This window comes from Hemiscyllium ocellatum, chromosome 14 (assembly GCF_020745735.1).
Source record: "Hemiscyllium ocellatum isolate sHemOce1 chromosome 14, sHemOce1.pat.X.cur, whole genome shotgun sequence".
NCBI lineage: Eukaryota > Metazoa > Chordata > Chondrichthyes > Orectolobiformes > Hemiscylliidae > Hemiscyllium > Hemiscyllium ocellatum.
The window spans coordinates 43,037,680-43,055,831 of record NC_083414.1 but is presented as its reverse complement, the minus strand read 5'-3'; the positions used below and the strand labels follow the sequence as shown (position 1 = coordinate 43,055,831).

The window sequence follows — 18,152 nt, the reverse complement described above, 5'->3', positions numbered from 1 at the left end:
CAAACAAAACTAACTCGAGTTGCCACAGCTGGTAATGAAGTTGCACCTGCTGAAACCAGGCATATCTAAGCACACCCTACAAAGTGGTTGTGCATTGCCTGTGCTGCTGTTTCTCACCCAGGCAGAACTGTGTGATTAGTTTAACAGACAGCGAATCAACTCGCAGGGCCGACGGCATCCAATCATTACACTGAGAATAGATCGTGAGAAAAGTTCAGTTGTAGGACAAAAGCACTCACTTCAACTGTTTGTGAAAGGAAAGAGCATGAAATTATTTCCCTTTCCATCTGCCATTGGCCCATTGTATGATTTGCCGAGCTAATTAGAGTCATTTGTTTTAGCTCCGCAAGGCCCAAACACCTCAAATGTAATTAGGCTTCAGTAACCAAATGTTTAATGTGGAGATAGCAGATGGCAGCCTGTCGTTTTCACAGTAAAATACAGTCAGTCAGATATTTCAGCAGAAACTGTAGGTAGAATTTTCCTGTTTGGGTTTCTGAACTTTATGGTTAGGCTCAATATGGGTAAGGAACTTGCACTATAAGGAAACACTCACTCTGTAATTTTTTTCTGCAGTGACCAATTCATGACCCACCATTGAGTTAGAAATGATAGACTGATTCAAGAAGCTGGAGAGCCCAGCGAAGGCTTATCAGCATGAAGGATGGCTATTCCCTCCCTTCCGTTCTTTTTAATGGTTAACTTTTATAGCCTGGTCACCACTGAGGGATGGTGGCCTCCTTCGGCCAGTCTGTGGCTGTTACAGCATTCGGGTAGGCAAAGAAGGTCTCCAGCCTGCTTGGAGTGTTATGTCACATCTCAGTCTGTCCCCCATTGCCCTACTGGTACCGGAGATATTGACAACCAACCTGTTCAGATACACAGTGACACACTTCTGGAACAGGAAGGATTTGAACCTGTATCTTCTGGTTCACTAGTAGGGATAGCACCACAAGACCCTCTGCTGATACCAGAAGGTCAACTGGAAAATCCAATTCTGCTTTCTTTTTGGCTTTGATGGGCTGTTGATGACCTTAATTGGCTATTGCTGCATGTGGATGTGTAGCCGCATATCCGCCCCCATCCTGCCTCCAGATTAATATCTGTCGAGCTGGGGTTCCAGCCTGCTGTGCTGTGTACACTGCCAGATGGCCTTCAATTCTGGTTCCAGCAAGCTTTAAGCATCAAAATTGTGTTTTGGGTCAGCCGTTGTGTTCTGTAGATAGTTTTATTCAAATTTGAACATTTTTGTTTGTGTTTTCCTTCAAAGGTTTGCTAAATTCTACTCCTCAGTGACATTTTTTTTGACATGATCTGCTTCCCAGGACTTTTAATATACTCTGCTTGGATCCAGTAGTGGATTCAGAGAGAGGTAGCCGCAATGGGATCAATGTATTAAATTCAAAACTGAGTCCAGAAGTTTGCAGGGTTCCGAAGCAGACAATGAAGTATTGTTGTTCGTGAGCTGAGCCTTGAATTCAATAGTTTTAAGGCCTGAGCATCTTGTCCCATCTACCCCCATACACCGGGCCTTGTCATCATATGGATTGCTACCACAAGCAGCAACCCATTGTCAGCCATTAATGATCCCCATTATGAGCTGTTAATTCTCTCTGGCGAACCTTCACTCATTCCTTTGTCTGCCTACCTGCTGTTCTCTGTCTCTAGGCTCTGTTTTCACCTACGGTTTACTCTTTACCCTGCCCCCCTTTGCCCCCTTTCTATCATTTATACCAAACTTACCTTGCTACAATCAGGTCTGAAGAAGGGTCATTAGACCCAATATGTTACCTCTGCTTCCTCTCCACAAATGCTGCCAGACCTGCTGAGATTTTCCAGCAATGTCTGATTTTGTTTCTGATTTCTAGCACCTGCAGTTCATTTGGTGGTTTTTCTTTTCTGTTAAACCTGGAGGCACTGTGATATGAATGTGATATAAGCAATCAGTCATCTAAGGTCAGTTGTTGTTATGCTGGCGATCAGCAACAATTACACATGACCTAATTCAACAAACAGGCATATTACAATTTTCCCTGCTTTATGGAATACAGAAATGCTTGAATTGCTGTGCTTGTCAGAGAAGTAATATTGAACAGAAATCCACTCCATGCATACCATAATACTTATAAAGAAAGCAACCACTCAAGCCACTAAACTTGGACACATGTTAAAGAGGTCATTCATGGAAATGGCATTGAGTGACTTAATGTCTTAAATGAATTGATAAAGGTTTTTACTCTTTCTTTTTCAACAGCAGCCTTGAAGAACTAGAGTTTTATCAGTCACCTTTTTCAAGTTCCTGTTAAACAGTTTTGTTTCCACATAGTTAAAAATCACACAGCACCAGGTTATAATCCGACAGGTTTACTTGGAAGCACACTAGCTTTCGGAGCGTCGCTCCTTCATCAGGTAATAGTGGAGGGCTCAATCCTAACACAGAATTTATAGCAAAAATTTACAGTGTGATGTAACTGAAATTATACATTGAAAAATTGATTGTCTGTTAAGTCTTTCATCTGTTTGAATATCATGATAGTTTCACTTCTTTCATGTGTAAATCACAAAACCTTTTTTTAGAAAATTGCATTCTCAGGTTTGCTGTAAACAATGGTGATAGCTAGACAATACGTTGAAGGTTCTGGATTAGTGGTACTGGCAGAGCACAGCAGTTCAGGCAGCATCCAAGGAGCAGCGAAATCGACATTTTGGGCAAAAGTGTTAGCCCCCTGTGTTCTCTGTCTATGCCATGATGTTTAGATTGATTCTAATCTAAAAAGTGAGATGACAGAGTTCTACATGAATGCATGCAGTTTTTGAGCAAAGTACAATGTAACCCTGCAAGTACAAATTCACCCCACAAAATATATGTGTGTACGTGGGTCTTTGTGTGTGTGTGTCTGTCTGGGTTGGGGGTCGTGAGTGTGAGAAAGTGTGTGTGTGTGTGTGTGTGTGTGTGTGTGTGTGTGTGTGTGTGGAGTGTCTTCCACAGACTTCCACACACACACTTTCTCACGCTCACGACCCCCAACCCAGACAGACACGCACACACAGACAGGCAAAGACCCACATGCACACATATGTTGTGGGGTGAATTTGTACTTGCAGGGTTACACTGTACTTTGCTCAAAAACTGCATGAATTCATGTAAAACTCCGTTATCTCACTTTTTAGATTAGAACATTATGGCACAGACAGAGAACACAGGGGGCTAACACCTTCAACATATTGTCTAGCTATCACCATTGTTTACAGCTAACCTGAGAATGCAACTTTCTAAAAAAAGGTTTTGTGATTTACACATGAAAGATGGTATTCAAACAGATGAAAGACTTAACAGACAATCAATTTTTCAATGTATCATTTCAGTTACATCACATTGCAAATTTTTGCTATAAATTCTATGTGTTAGGATTGAGCTCTCCACTATCACCTGATGAAGGAGCGATGCTCCGAAAGCTAGTGTGCTTCCAATTAAACCTGCTGGACTATAACCTGGTGTTGTATGATTTTTAACTTTGTACACCCCAGTCCAACACTGGCATCTCCAAATCATTGTTTCCACATCAAAGTCACACACCAAGGTGCCTGAAAGAATATTCTGAAACTTAATTTTGAAAACTTGATGGCTACTGAGTTGTTGGATTAGTGACTTGTATTTGCCATCTTCACCAGTCACACGAAATACCTCATTAGGACAAACTTGTCAGTGACAACTCTCCTCATGTCACTCATAAGAATCCAAAATCTCATTTGTGCTAAGTATGATTTGCTTGGTTTCCATGTCAACAGCCCCCAGCCATTGTAATTCTACTCTTCTCCCCACTACCTGCCTGTTTAATTATCTTTTCTCCTGATGATAGGATTTAACCTATCCTTCTGTATGTTGTCTAAGCAGCTTTATTTCATTTCCAAACATAATACCATTAAGTGCTATTGACTATCCAGTACCATCCAGTAACACAATTCCTGTCTGCTCCTAATTTGCCTTCCAATCCTGTTGACCTCTGACTTCCAAAGAGGATGTTTTGATTCGTTAAAGGCACTGCATGAACTGAAGTTTTCAATTTTGGAAGTGGGAGAGAATATGGGATTTTGAAAGAAAGACATTGTTTCCATATTGGTAGCACCTTCAGCTGTGAAGTGCAATGTCAAAATGTCAATGAAGTACTTGAGAAGTGTACTCATAGTAATGTTGACAAATGATTATGTGTATAGGAAGCTCCCTCACAGAACAATGTGATAATGATCAGTTGATCTGTTTTCTGAACAGTGATTAAGTGACACATATTGCCCTGCTTTTTGTCAAAATAGTGCCATAAATCTTTTATTTGTGGCTGATTGAGGTGGATCCCCATTTAGTGTTTCATCTGAAAGTATCTTTGACAGTGCAACATTTTGTCAGTATTGCACCAGAATGTAAACTTGGATTATATGCTGAAGTGCAACTTTAAAGCACTGCTGTCACATGGCAAAGTTCTTGAATTTAGGGTAAAATGGTTGAAAATGTGACACTGATGATGAAAGGCAGCAGACAGTAGACCAGATTTTTAATTCATTCTCAGGATAAGGGCAATGCTTATTACCAATATTTTTACCCATCCCTAGTTGTCCAGAGAGCAGTTAAGAGTAAAGCACGTTGCTTTAGTTCTACAGTCATATTTCATTCAGACCAGGTAATGGCGTCAGTTTCCTTCCTTCAATGACATCAGATGGGCTTTTGTTAGAATCATAGAATCCCTACAGTTTGGAAACAGGCCCTTCAGCCCAACAAGTCAACACTGACCCTCTGAAGAGTAACCCACACAGACCCATTTCTCTATCCTATATTTACCTGTGACTAATGAACCTATCCTACACATCGCTCAACACTATGGGCAATTTAGCATGGCCAATTCACTAAAACTGCACATCTTTGGATTGCAGGAAGAAACCCACATAGACACAGGGAGAATATGCAAACTCCACACACACAGTCGCCCGAGGCTGGAATTGTGCAGTGCAAACCACTGAGCCACTGTGCCGCCCTAATTCTGACAAATTGATAATCATTCAGTTCTTAATTCCAGATTTTTATAGAAAATTCAAATTCCACCATCTTAAAACCTAGGTCCCCAGAGCATTGCCTGAGTCTCTGGATTAACAGTCCAGTGATAACACCAGTAGACCATCACCACCCCTTAGAGAAAAAGGGCTGCATGAGTTAACAAAGTACCTGTACGATAAGAATACAGAACAGATATAACAGAACCGAATGAAGATCCAAGGAATAGCATGGTGCCTTAAGTGGTTAGCACTGCTTCCTCACAGCACCAGGGACCGGGGTTCGATTCCAGCCTCAGGTGACTATAGTGTGGAGTTTACACATTGTCCTAGAGTCTGCATAGGTTTCCTCCAGGTGCTCCAGTTTCCTCTGGTCAAAGATGTGTAGGTTAGGTGAATTGGCCATGCTAAGTTGCCCATAGTGTTCAGGGATGTGTAGGTTAGGTGCATTAGTCAGGGGTAATATAGAGTAATAGGATAGCGGAATGGGTCTGGGTGGATTACTCTTCGGAAGGTCGGTGTGGACTTGTTGGGCCTAATGGCCTGTTTCCACATTGTAGTGATTCTATGATTCTATGGTAAGCTACATGAGTACATGTATCAAAATGTCCCTGTTATTGCTCAGACCCAAATAAGATCACAGTATTGGGCTACTACCTTCAGTCTCTGGTAGTAACTTTATAAATCATGTTTAGCACAATGTTGTTGTTCTGTTGGATGGTGAACATGGTGTGGTGGTTCCAGAAGTAAATTAAATTGAACCAGCCACCAACAGTCAGATGTGGCTGGTTTCAGAAGTGAATATTGCTCTGGTCATTCTGAAGAATATGCTACAACTCCTATCATTAGCATGGAATGGGGCCTGTTTCTTCAATGATGTATGTTTTCCTTGTTGCACAGCAACTAACTTTGTAACCTTTCTGAATGAGACTTCGCAGTTTGCTTCAATTTAAGGTTGGTTATTTGCTTGGGCTGAGGTGTGGTTGATTCTCAACTGAGAGTTACACCCAACAGAAACTGTTTGGAGACTGACTGTCTGAACTGGTTTCTGTTTGAGTCATAAAGCCAGGAGGACAGAACTGGCTGGGTTCTGCTGCAATGGTAAAAATGTATTGATCTAAAATAACCTCACTCCCTCACTTCTCAGCTTGACCTTTCTAGTTGGAAACCTTTCTCATCTGACATTGTTTACCAACCTGCTGGACAAGATTGTTTACCAGGGAGTGTGGCTTTCATAGGTAAGGGATCAAAGTAAAAATATCTCTGATGAAAGTAAAGCCATATTTATATTATGTTAAACTGCAGTTTCAGAAGTATGATGATTTGTACAAGTTAACTGGTTCTAAGGTAGAATTTAACAACTAAGTTTGAAGGAAAGAAAGAACTTCAAACAAAATAACACTTTGTCCCATCTAGTAGGAATAGGATGAGGAAACATCACGTTACCTGGTAATTAATTGAACCGTTTTGGTAATTTTCAGTGAACAAGTGTCGGACAAGATACCAGGCGAATACTGCTCTTTCTGTACTTGCATGGGATATATAAAATCCTCTTGAATGACCATAAAACTTGTTTAAGTATCTCACTTGAAAAGTAATAAATATAAAGTTTGACACTTCTTCATTATTTGACAGAAGTATCAGCTTAGATTGGGTTCAAGTATTAGGGGAGAGTTTAACCGACCATTGTTACATCCTGAGGTGCATGTGCTATCTGTGCTTCATGTTGACACATATGTATTCATGTTAAATCTGTTACGTAAATGGGGAGTAAATCTTCATTGAAAGTATATTCATTTCACTCACTTTCTTTGTCAAGCAATCTACATGCAGCTTAAATTGAGCCTCGGAGAATCGTAATGCATGTGAGGAACTGATGAGCCTCTAATTTTTGAATCTGTAGTAATGCAATTGTAACACCCTGCAGTGGATGAATTTTGAATGGATTACGTGTATGGAATGAGTTGCCAGAGGAAGTGGAGGAGGCTGTTACAATTGCAACATTTAAAAGGCATCTGAATGGGTATGTGAATAGGAAGGGTTTGGAGGGATATAGGCCGGGTGCTGGCAAGTGGGAATGGATTATGTTGGGATATCTGGTTGGCATAGACAAGTTGGACTGAAGGGTCTGTTTCCGTGTTGTACATCTCTATGACTCAAATAATTCAGATTAATGATTTGCGCCACTTGTATATTAGTGGTGTATAGTTGCTGGGAGACCATTCTTGAGGAGTTAATATTAAGAAGTTTATTCTGACAACAGAAATGTAAAAGTAAATTTTTAATTTGTCACCCAGGTGTGAAGCTGGTATTGTTGACTGCCTGCTTACTGTTAAAACAGCTCAATTTTCAATTCCATAGAAGGCATGTTAAAAGTCTACTCTGTAGACTATTTGGTTTTTGATTCTACAATTCTACTAATCAGATAAAGCAAAATATTACAATATAAATTTGGTTCATGGCTATCAGGTTAGCAGATGTTTTTTCAAAACTTACACATTATTGATAAAGTTGGTGAAAATACATTGGAAAATAAATTCAACATACATCAAATATGATACCTTTCAGAGGAAGTTGCGGTGTATGGATAATGTCACTGGATTAATGTCTCACGGGCTTCTGGGATGGAAAAAGAGTTTAAACCTCAACAAGGCCAATGGTGAAATTTGAATTCTATAAAAAAAATCTTGTTAAAATTGGTCCGTTGGTGACCATATAACTATTGTTGCTTGTTGTAAAAGTCATCTTCTTCACTGATGTCCATTAGAGAAGGATTTCTACCTTTCCTGGTCAGTTCTACATGTGACTCCAGACCCACCGTAATGTGGTTAATTCTGAATTGACATTGGTCTATTGGGGATAGTCAATAAATTCTGGCCTAGCCAGCAATGCTCACATCATTATACATTGTACCCCTAGGTACCTTTCGACATTTACTTACAATATGTGTTTTTGTGTTAAACATTTTCTGGTGGCACAGCCCACGGGGTTTGAGAGGGGCTCCAACATCTTGGTGTACTGCAGCAGAAGGCCTGAATTTACATAGTTATCAGAATTTGATCTGAGATCTAGCTAGTGTAAAAGCGATTTTTGAATGTAGGACTCAATGGCAGTTGGCCTTATTATCAGACCGTACCGGTTTGGTGGTGGAAAGAGGAAAGCATTGTTTGATGTGCTGAAATTGTGAGGACTGAAGAAGCTTTGAGATCTAACATTTAGCTCAGCAAAGAACACTGATTGTAGTATGCTGAAAGTTCAAAGAACAATTGTGGTGCTAGCTGTTCATTTGCAAAGCTTTTATCAATCAAACCTATTAACCATTTATGTAAAATGCAGCAGTCGATTCAAACCAGACCTGCAATCTACTTCAACACTTTTACAGTCCTTTTTACATGGTAATAGGTTTCAGTCTATGGTTCAATCTGTATTATCTTCAGCATAGAAAGAAGCAATTATTAATGTCCTTTAGGGAGTGAAACTGCTGTCTTTCCCTGGTCTGGTTTACATGTGACTCCAGACCCACAGCAATGTGGTTGATACCTAACTGCCCTCTGGGGCGGGCAATAAGTGCTGGCCTGGCCAGTGACACCCATAATTAATTATTTGTGTGTGTGGTGGGGGTGGGGCTGTGTGTGTGTGTGTGTGTGTGTGTGTGTGTGTATGCCATTTTTACAGTAATGGTGGATACTTAATGGTATGGACATGTTGGGTGTTTTGTGATGTCAGTAATATCATTGTCTTATCTGTAGAATTTCAGTGATAAATATTGGTGGAACAAATATTATTAATAACGAATAAGTTCACTGACATTAATTAAAGTAGCAGTTAGGAAAGGACCAATTGGAAAATAATGAAATATGCAAAGAGGTGTGTTTGGAGATAAATTAATGAAAGAACTGAAAATCTGTTCAGAAAGAAAAAGGTTTGGGAACAGTGAAAGGACAAAAACAATTATGAAAAAAAATGATTGTGTGAGAAAACAGATTAGCAACTGAAAGACTTAAATTTTAAAGTAGTGAAAAAAAATTTTAAGATTTGCATGGAAGGCGAATTATATAATGGCAGGGAGATTTGTTAGAGCTGCTCGGGAGCTCTAGGGAGGAGGGAACCAGGGAGATGGTAAGGAAAGTGATCAATCTGAGATTGGTACAGTTGAGTAAAAAACAGTCAGGGCAGGCAGGGACAATGCAGAGGAATGATAAGTTAAACTGCATTTATTTCAATGCAAGAGGCCTAACGGGGAAGGCAGATAAACTCAGGGCATGGTTAGGATAGTGTAACTGGGATATCATAGCAATAACAGAAACATGGCTCAGGAATGGACAGGACTGGCAGCTTAATGTCCAGGATACAAATGCAACAGGAAGAATAGAAAGGGAGGCAAGAGAGAAGGGGTGTGGCGTTTTGATAAGGGATAGCATTACAGCTGTACTGAGGGAGGATATTCCCGGAAATAGATCCAGGAAAGTTATTTGGGTGGAACTGAGAAATAAGAAAGGGATGATCACCTTATTGGGATTGTATTATAGACCCTCTAATAGCAAGAGGGAAATTGAGAAACAGATTTGTAAGGAGATCTCAGTTATGGTAGGGGATTTTAACTTTCCAAACATAGACTAGCACTGCCACAGTGTTAAGGCTTTAGATGGAGAGGAATTTGTTTAGTGCGTACAAGAAAATTTTCTGCTTCAGTATGTGGATGTACCTACTCGAGAAGGTGCAAAACTTGACCTACTCTTGGGAAATAAGGCAGGGCAGGTGACTGAGGTGTCAGTGGGGGAGCACTTTGGGGCCAGCGACCATAATTCTATTAGATTTAAAATAGTGATGGAAAAAGATAGACCAGATCTATAAGTTGGAGTTCTAAATTGGAGAAAGGCCAATTTTGACGGAATTAGGCAAGCACTTAAAACTCTGACTTGGGGCAGATGATTGCAGGTAAAGGGAAATGCTGGAAAATGAGAAGCCTTCAGAAATGAGATAATGAGAAGGTATATTCCTGTCAGGGTGAAAGGAAAGGCTGGTAGGGATAGGGAATGCTGGATGACTAAAGAAATTGAGGGTTTGCTTAAGAAACAGAAGGAAACATATGTCAGGTAGAGACAGGATAGAGTGAGTGAATCCTTAGAAGAGTATAAACGCAATAGGAGTATGCTTAAGAGGGGAATCAGGAGGGCAAAAAGGGGACATGAGATAGCTTTGGCAAATAGAATTAAGGAGAATCCAAAGGGTTTTTACAAATATATTAAGGACAAAAGGGTAACTAGGGAGAGAATAGGGCCTCTCAAAGATCAACAGGGCGTCTTTTGCGTGGAACTGCAGGAGACGGGGAAAATACTAAATGAATATTTAGCATCAGTGTTGACTGTGGAAAAGGACATAGAAGATATAGAATCTAGGGAAATAGATCATGACATCTTGAAAAATGTCCAGATTACAGAGGAGGAAGTACTGGATGTATTGAAACGCATGAAAGTGGATAAGTCTCCAGGATCTGATCAGGTGAACATAGACCTCTGTGGAAAGCTAGGGAAATGATTGCTGGGCCTTTTACTGAGATATTTGTATCATCGGTAGTCTCAGGTGAGGTGCAGGAAGACTGGAGTTTGGCTAATGTGATGCCACTATTTAAGAAAGGTGGTAAGGACAAGCCAGAGAATTGTAGACCAGTGAGCCTTACGTCGGTGATGGGCAAGTTGTTGGAAGGGATCCTGTGGGACAGGATGTACATGTGTTTGGAAAGGCAAGGACTGATTAGGGATAGTCACCATGACTTTGTGTGTGGGAAGTCATGTCTCACAAACATGATTGAGTTTTTTGAAGAAGTAACAAATAGGATTGATGAGTGCAGAGTGGTGGACATGATCTATATGAACTCAGTAAGACGTTCAACAAGGTTCTTCATGAGAGACTGGTTAGCAAGGTAAGATCTCATGGAATACAGGGAGGTCTAGCCATTTAGATATAGAACTAGCTCAAAGGTAGAAGACAGAGAATGGTGAGTGGAGGGTTGTTTTTCAGACTGGAGGCCTGTGACCAGTGGAGTGCCACAAGGATTGGCACTGAGTCCACTACTTTTCATCACTAATATAAATGATTTGGATGTGAGCAGAAGAGGTGTAATTAATAAGTTTACAGATGACATCAAAATTGGAGGTGTAGGGGACAGCGAAGAAGGTTACCTCAGATTACAATGTGATTTTAATCAGATGAGCCAATGAACTGAGGAGTGGCAGATGGAGTTTAATTTAAATAAATGTGATGTGCTGCATTTTGGGAAAGCCAATCTTAACAAGTCCTATACACCTCAAAGGTAAGGTCCTAGGGAGTGTCACTGAACAAAGAGACCTTGGAGTGCAGGTTCATAGCTCCTTGAAAGTGGAATCGCAAATAGATAGGATAGTGAAAAAGCCATTTGGTATGCTTTCCTTTATTGATCAGAATATTGAGTACAGGAGTTGGGAGGTCATGTTGCGACTGTACAGGACATTGGTTAGGCCTCTGTTGGAATATCGCATGCAATTCTGGTCTCCTTCTTGCCGGAAGCCTGTTGTGGAACTTGAAAGGGTTCAGAAAAGATTTACAAGGATGTTGTCAGGGTTGGAGGTTTTGACCTATGGGGAGAGGTTGAATAGGCTGGGCTGTTTTCCGTGGAGCATCAGAGGCGGAGGGGTGACCTTATAAAGGTTTATAAAATCATGAGGAGCATGGAAAGGATAAATAAACAAGGTATTTTCCCTGGGGTGGGGGAGTCCAGTATTAGAGGGCATAGGTTTAAGGTGAGGGGGAAAGATACAAAAGAGACCTAAGGGAAACTTTTTCATGCACAGGGTGGTGCATGTGTGGAATGGGCTGCCAGAGGAAGTGCTGGAGGCTGGTACAATTGCAACATTTAAAAGGCACTTGGATAGGTATATGAGCAGGAAGGGTTTGGAGGGATACAGGCTGGGTGCTGGCAGATGGGACTAGATTAGGTTGGGATATCTGGTTGGCATGGATGTGTTGAACTGAAGGGTCTATTTCCATGCTGTTCATCTCAATGTCTCTGTGACACTTAAATGAAGAAACGTCCTAGTAATAGTCCCTGTCCCAAATCACTCGTTTTGTGAAAAGATTTTTTGCTTCTTTTACAAACTGCTTTCATCTCTTAAATCTTTCCCCTCTTGTTCTTAGACCTTTCATAATTGGGGACATTTTCTCCCTATTTACTCTGCCCAGACTACTTATAATTTGAAATTCTTCCATCAGGTTTCCTCCTGGCCTTCACTTCTGCAAGGAATAAAGGCCCTGACCTCTCCAATCCATCATCTTGTCTGAAATTTCTCATTCCTGGAGCTCTTTCTGTAAATCTCTTTTGCAGTCTTTCTAATTCCTTCACACCCTTTATAAAATGTGGTGACCAGAGCAGAATACAGTACTTCACCAGAGGCTGAATTAATGTCCCATAAAAGTTCAGCATAACTTCCTTGTTCTTGTACTTAGTGCCCTGATGAGTAAAGCTTTGGATTATTACCTACTCTCTCAACCACCTTTAATCACGTGTGATTAAAGTCCCTCACCTCCTGCATCCTCTTTAGTTTGCCTGCCCTCCTTCTTCCTATCAAAATGTGTTACTTCACACTTCTCCACATTGAATTTTATTGGCCCCTATTTGTCCTCTTCTCCAATTTACCTGTGTCCTTTTGAACTGCTAATTAAGATCACACTATAGCTCTTGTTCAATAATTCAGAAATGTCGCTATGCAAATATGTCTGCATGGGTTATACAAGTGCCTTATTCTTGAAGGTGCAAAGTTGATCATAATGTTTGGCATTTGGAAGCACCAATCAAATAATTATAAAGGTGCTGAGACACAACTTTGAGGAAAGGTACAGAAAGCTGAGATGCTACAATTTGATTAACGCGTAAATGAAAACATCCTCTAAAAGAGATACTAATTAAATCTGCAGAGATGCATGGTATTGTAGTGTCACCAATATCTCCATTAGATGTGATTTTTGCTCTGTCCTATTCCAGTGTGAAGTTAATATAAATATGCTGTTTGGAACTGACATTTTACTGTTGAGTCAAATTGAGGATGCTAAGTGGATCATGTGACCTGTTCAGCATTTTGCCTGACAAGTTTTTGTGCCTCTCTTGTTAAAGGCTAATTCGGGTCCGGATTGTCATTTTCCGAAGAAGGTATGAGGTATTCTGCCTTGTTTCTTGTTAATAATTCCCAGGACAGACTGTAAGTCTTCAAGTTATAGGGAATCACTGGAAATGTCAAATTTTGTTAATAGTGTACTTCAAGTTGCCTATTTAATTTCATTGTGGAATAGAGGTAAGGTTTTAAAAGATAGTTACTCAACATTTACACCTGAATACATAGAATCATAAAATCTTTACGGTGTGAAAAGAGGCCATTTGGCCCATTGAGTCTGCGCCAACTCCTAAAGAGCTTCGTTCCAAACCCTGCCCACTACCTTATTTCTGTAACCCCCCCATTTCCCATGGTTAATCCATCCAACCTACACATCCCCAGACACAAGATGTCAATCCACCTAGCATCTATGCATCTTCAGACTGTGGAAGGAACCGGAGCATCTGGTGGAAACCTACACAGGGAGAACATGCCAGCTCCACACAGACAATCACCCGAAGCTGGAATTGAACCCAGGTCCCTGGTGCCGTGAGGCAGCAGTGCTAACCACTTAGCCACTATTCTGTCTTTGTGATATAAGGCTCATGTGATTGACTTTGCCCTGGCGATGGGCTTTGAGAGGGGAAATAGGCCATAGAAAGCAATTACAGTGTTGGTTTGCAAGGTTTTGTTCAAGATATCCCTGCACCTCACAGGCAGGTATGGTTGCATGACGCTGGAGAGGCAATAGCAGCCAATCTCTGTTGTCCACCACACAGAATGAAGGTGGAATATGTGCTCACTTTGACTCTGTGACCTGTTGAGCATTTTTTCACATTTGTAGGAAGGTGGTAATGATGTAGGTGTATTAGATTAGATTACTTACAGTGTGGAAACAAGCTCTTCAGCCCAACAAGTCCACCCCGACCCTCTGAAGAGCAACCCACCAGACCCATTCCCTTACATTTACCCCTTCACCTAACACTATGGGGAATTTAGCATGGCCAATTCACCTGGCCTGCACATCTTTGGACTGTGGGAGGAAACCAGAGCACCCGGAGGAAACCTATGCAGACACGGGGAGAATATGCAAACTCCACACAATCACCCGAGGCGGGAATTGAACCCGGGTCTCTGGCGCTGTGAGGCAGCACTACTAACCACTGTGCCATTGAATTGGCTTAGTTAGGGCTGCAGTTTTGAGAAGAGTAACTGGATCTGAATTGTTGGCTCTGCTTTCTCTCCACAGATGTTGGCAGACCTGCTGAATTTCACCAGCAGTTTCTGTTTTTGAATCTATCTGCCTCTGCTTTAAAATAGATGTAATGACCCCACCTCCACTGCCTCTGAGGCAAAGTTCCAAATTCGCACAACCTCTTGAGAGAAGAATAATTCTTCCATCTCTGTGCTAAAAGGGTGACCCTGAATTTTAAACAATGTCCCCCCTAGTTCTGGACTGAACCACAAGAGGAAACATCCACATCCACCCTGTCAACACCATTCAGGATTCGCTATGCTTGAATCAAGTCACTCTATGCTGTTCTAAACTCCAGAACAAATGAAGGATATCCTTAAACGTGGAGCTGGACTGCTCAGGGATGAGTTCAGAAAGCCCTAGTTCTTAAAACTGGCAGAGGAAATTTGGAACAACACTCCATCCATCCCAACCCCTGAAAACTCTGCTGACGTTAGGTCAATTCGAAATTTAAAAACTGGCATTTTATTTTCTTTCAGAAAACATATTGAGGGTCATGGAACTAAGATGATGCCAGAAACTTAAAGACCAGTCATGATCAGAGGAACAGGCTTAAGAGGGTTTTGGTCTCCTCTTGTTCTAATGTAATAAACGGAACGTCCACTTAGTCTTCCAAAAATAATAAATGATCCCGAGTTTCTGACCATAAATATTGATCGAAAATATTCACATTTTTGATGTGTTTTCTTTGGTAGAGAGCACCTGAGCTCCTACCAAGTTAATTCCTTTACATCTCATTGTTGCCTTTGTGCCTTTGTTTCTCAGTGTTGTTGTAAAGAAAGCAGATAGGTTATTGGTTGAGGTATAACTCTTCTTCAGGAATAAAAATGTAAAAGTTTTTGAAAAGTTGGCAAGGAACGCTAAAGAGTAGGAGGTAAGGAACTGTAGTCCATTCCATTCTCCTTCCATTGAAATAGATGAAGTTAATGGACTGGTGTTTCTGTGATAAGTGTATCTATTCTCTTTTTGGTAGGTCCTCTCTCCTCTTTCAAAAGCAGGCCCTTGCTTATATTTCCGATCTCGCTTCTGATTCAGAGTTTGTGATGTTGATTGGTCTATCTATGTCTCTATGTAAATGCTGGTAGTGCATAGAACCATTAGAGGTCTGATGGGAAATGGCAGTGAAGTCACTGGGCCAGTAACATCAAAATCATTACTGTGCTGAGCTGAGAGATGTGAAGGCTAATAAAACACCTACGTTCACCAACTGAAATCAGTTTGTTTATCACAAACCAAAGACCAAAACTGGTATAGCTCCCACCAGCTTGTGCAGGAGTTTAATAATTCTGTCAATTTTTATATGAGGGAAGAATTTGGTGTTGAGCATATGTTAAGTTTGGAATACATATCCTACAATTTTGCAATAGCAATCATTTCATAATAGCTATAAGGACTGACCAGGCTTAATTAAACTCCCAATGGGGACTATTTCCTTGTGCTTTAATAACACTGTATGACAACTGACAAATGACAATGAACAATTTTGCATGGATTTTCTTTGAAGGATGATTATCAAATTATAGATGAGTGCCTTCTGGGAATGTTTTTATTCATTCATGGAATGTGAATATCATTGGTTGGGCTAGTATTTATTTCCCAACCCTTGAGAAGGTGGTGGTGGTGAAGTGCTTCCTTGAACCAATGCAGTCCACTTGCTGCAAGTACACCCACAATGCCATTCGGGAGGGTGTTCCAGGTTTTTGACCCAATAACACTGAAGGATTGGCAATGTATTTCTAAGTCAGGATATTGAGTAGCTTGGAGAAGTTTTAAAAGGAAACATTTAACAGAAAATACTAAGAAGTATTATCCTGAAATAATGTCAGCTGAAAGTTCACAAAATATCTTTCAGGGAATATCAAAATAGTGAAAATTAAATATTTTGCTGTAATTTTATGCGAGTGTTGAATAGTGTTATTGTGACTATATTTTAAATACTTTGGTCGATTGTCACCAAAAGATTTTGTTTCTGGCTGTGTGGTTTCGCTCAGTTCATCTGTTTGTGATTTGATTCAGAAATAATTGTCACCAGGATAACATCCAGTCTGATGAGATCTTTCATTTCCATTCTGAGATGGCAGACAGCACCTTGGTTTGACATCTTATCTGCAAAACAGCTTGCTTCCAAGCCATTGCCTGTTCTAATCAAAATGTTTGAAGTTTGCCGGGGAGTTTCTAGTGGAAATCCATACACAGTCCTCAACAACATGCCTAAAATCAGGAATAATCGTGGATGGAAATTGTGAATGCAAAGTCACCTCTTCTCCTCTTATAACATGATGTGTTGGTGTTGTAGTGGGAGACACTTCCTCTGCTGTGCAATATTGATTGAAAACTGGTATTTACTGTTCAAAGAGAAAGTGAGGACTGCAGATGCTGGAGATCCAAGCTGAAAATGTGTTGCTGGAAAAGCGCAGCAGGTCAGGCAGCATCCAAGGAACAGGAGGATCAACGTTTCGAGCATAAGCCCTTCTTCAGGAATGAGGGCTGAAGAAGGCTTATGCCCGAAACGTCGATTCTCCTGTTCCTTGGATGCTGCCTGACCTGCTGCGCTTTTCCAGCAACACATTTCCTGTTCAAACACAGCAATTGCTAGAACCTCTTTGAAATATACATTCTTCATGTGAAAGCCAAGACATCTTGCTGCAAGCTATTTAACCCTAGGGATATCCCAACTGCACTTGGCCCTTCTCTCATAGGATGTCACACATACGCATCTACCAGTTGGACCTCCAGATACCTCAATTCCCTTGAGCAAACTTAGGAGGATTGCAGTTGAGTGTAATGGACATGCAGTTATGACAAGTGAAGTTCACGCAATGGCACTGATGATGTTAACTATGTTTATCTTGCTAGAATGCAACACTGATAAGATATAACAGAGGGTCTTGTGGTGCAGTGTCACTCTCCCAACCTCTGGACTAGAAGGTCTAACTTCTATTTCCATCTGTCCTGGAGATGTGTAATAATATGTCCCAGCACGTTGATTAAAATATTTGATTTGCTTTTCAGCCTTTCGATTAAGATCAAGTGTAGTATCAGTTCTTATCAGTTTAATATTTAATCTTTCACCTTATCTGTGGACAGTACCTTCAATTGATTTTTGGAGTACTCTGTGGTATACTCTGACCACAGAAAGGCTGTTATGACACAGTTATGGTGCCTCTCCCTCTGGGTTAAATGGCTCGTGTTCAAGTTATACCTATGCTGGGGGTGTATCAAAACATGTCCGAACAGATTGGTTTGAAAATATTTTAAAAACAAATAAAATGCTTTGTGGAAGTTCTTTAAAGTTAGATTGAATTGCCCCTCAAGTCAAATAGATACCTACACTGTCACAAGTGCATTGGAACCTTTATTTGTCTATTTATTATTGAATGGTCAACTTAGAAAGGCTGCAAATGTGTTGCTGGTCAAAGCACAGCAGGCCAGGCAGCATCTCAGGAATAGAGAATTCGACGTTTCGAGCATAAGCCCTTCATCAGGAATGAAAGGCTGTTTACTTTTGGAAAGAAATCTGCTTCATACACATGCATTTAAATAGGTGTGCAGTAGAGGCTCAATCCAGGTGCACTTTTCACGTATTTAATTAACTTGATTATGAAATAAACAGTGTTGACTCACACAGAAGATGACAAGTTCCGATGGACAAAATTGGCATGTTGGAGTTGCTGACTATCTGCATCCCAATACATCATCGGGTTTGCAGTATCTGCAGTGTTTGCTTCACTGAT

The 18,152-nt window shown here is 40.7% G+C and overlaps 1 protein-coding gene and 1 pseudogene across 3 annotated transcripts in view; both read left to right on the top strand.

The window, feature by feature from the left end:
* The window catches only part of magi1b (membrane associated guanylate kinase, WW and PDZ domain containing 1b), a 443,982-nt gene that overhangs the window by 163,190 nt on the left and 262,640 nt on the right, over positions 1-18,152 (top strand). The window lies entirely within an intron of this gene.
* Positions 17,419-17,589, top strand: LOC132822497 (U2 spliceosomal RNA; annotated as a pseudogene).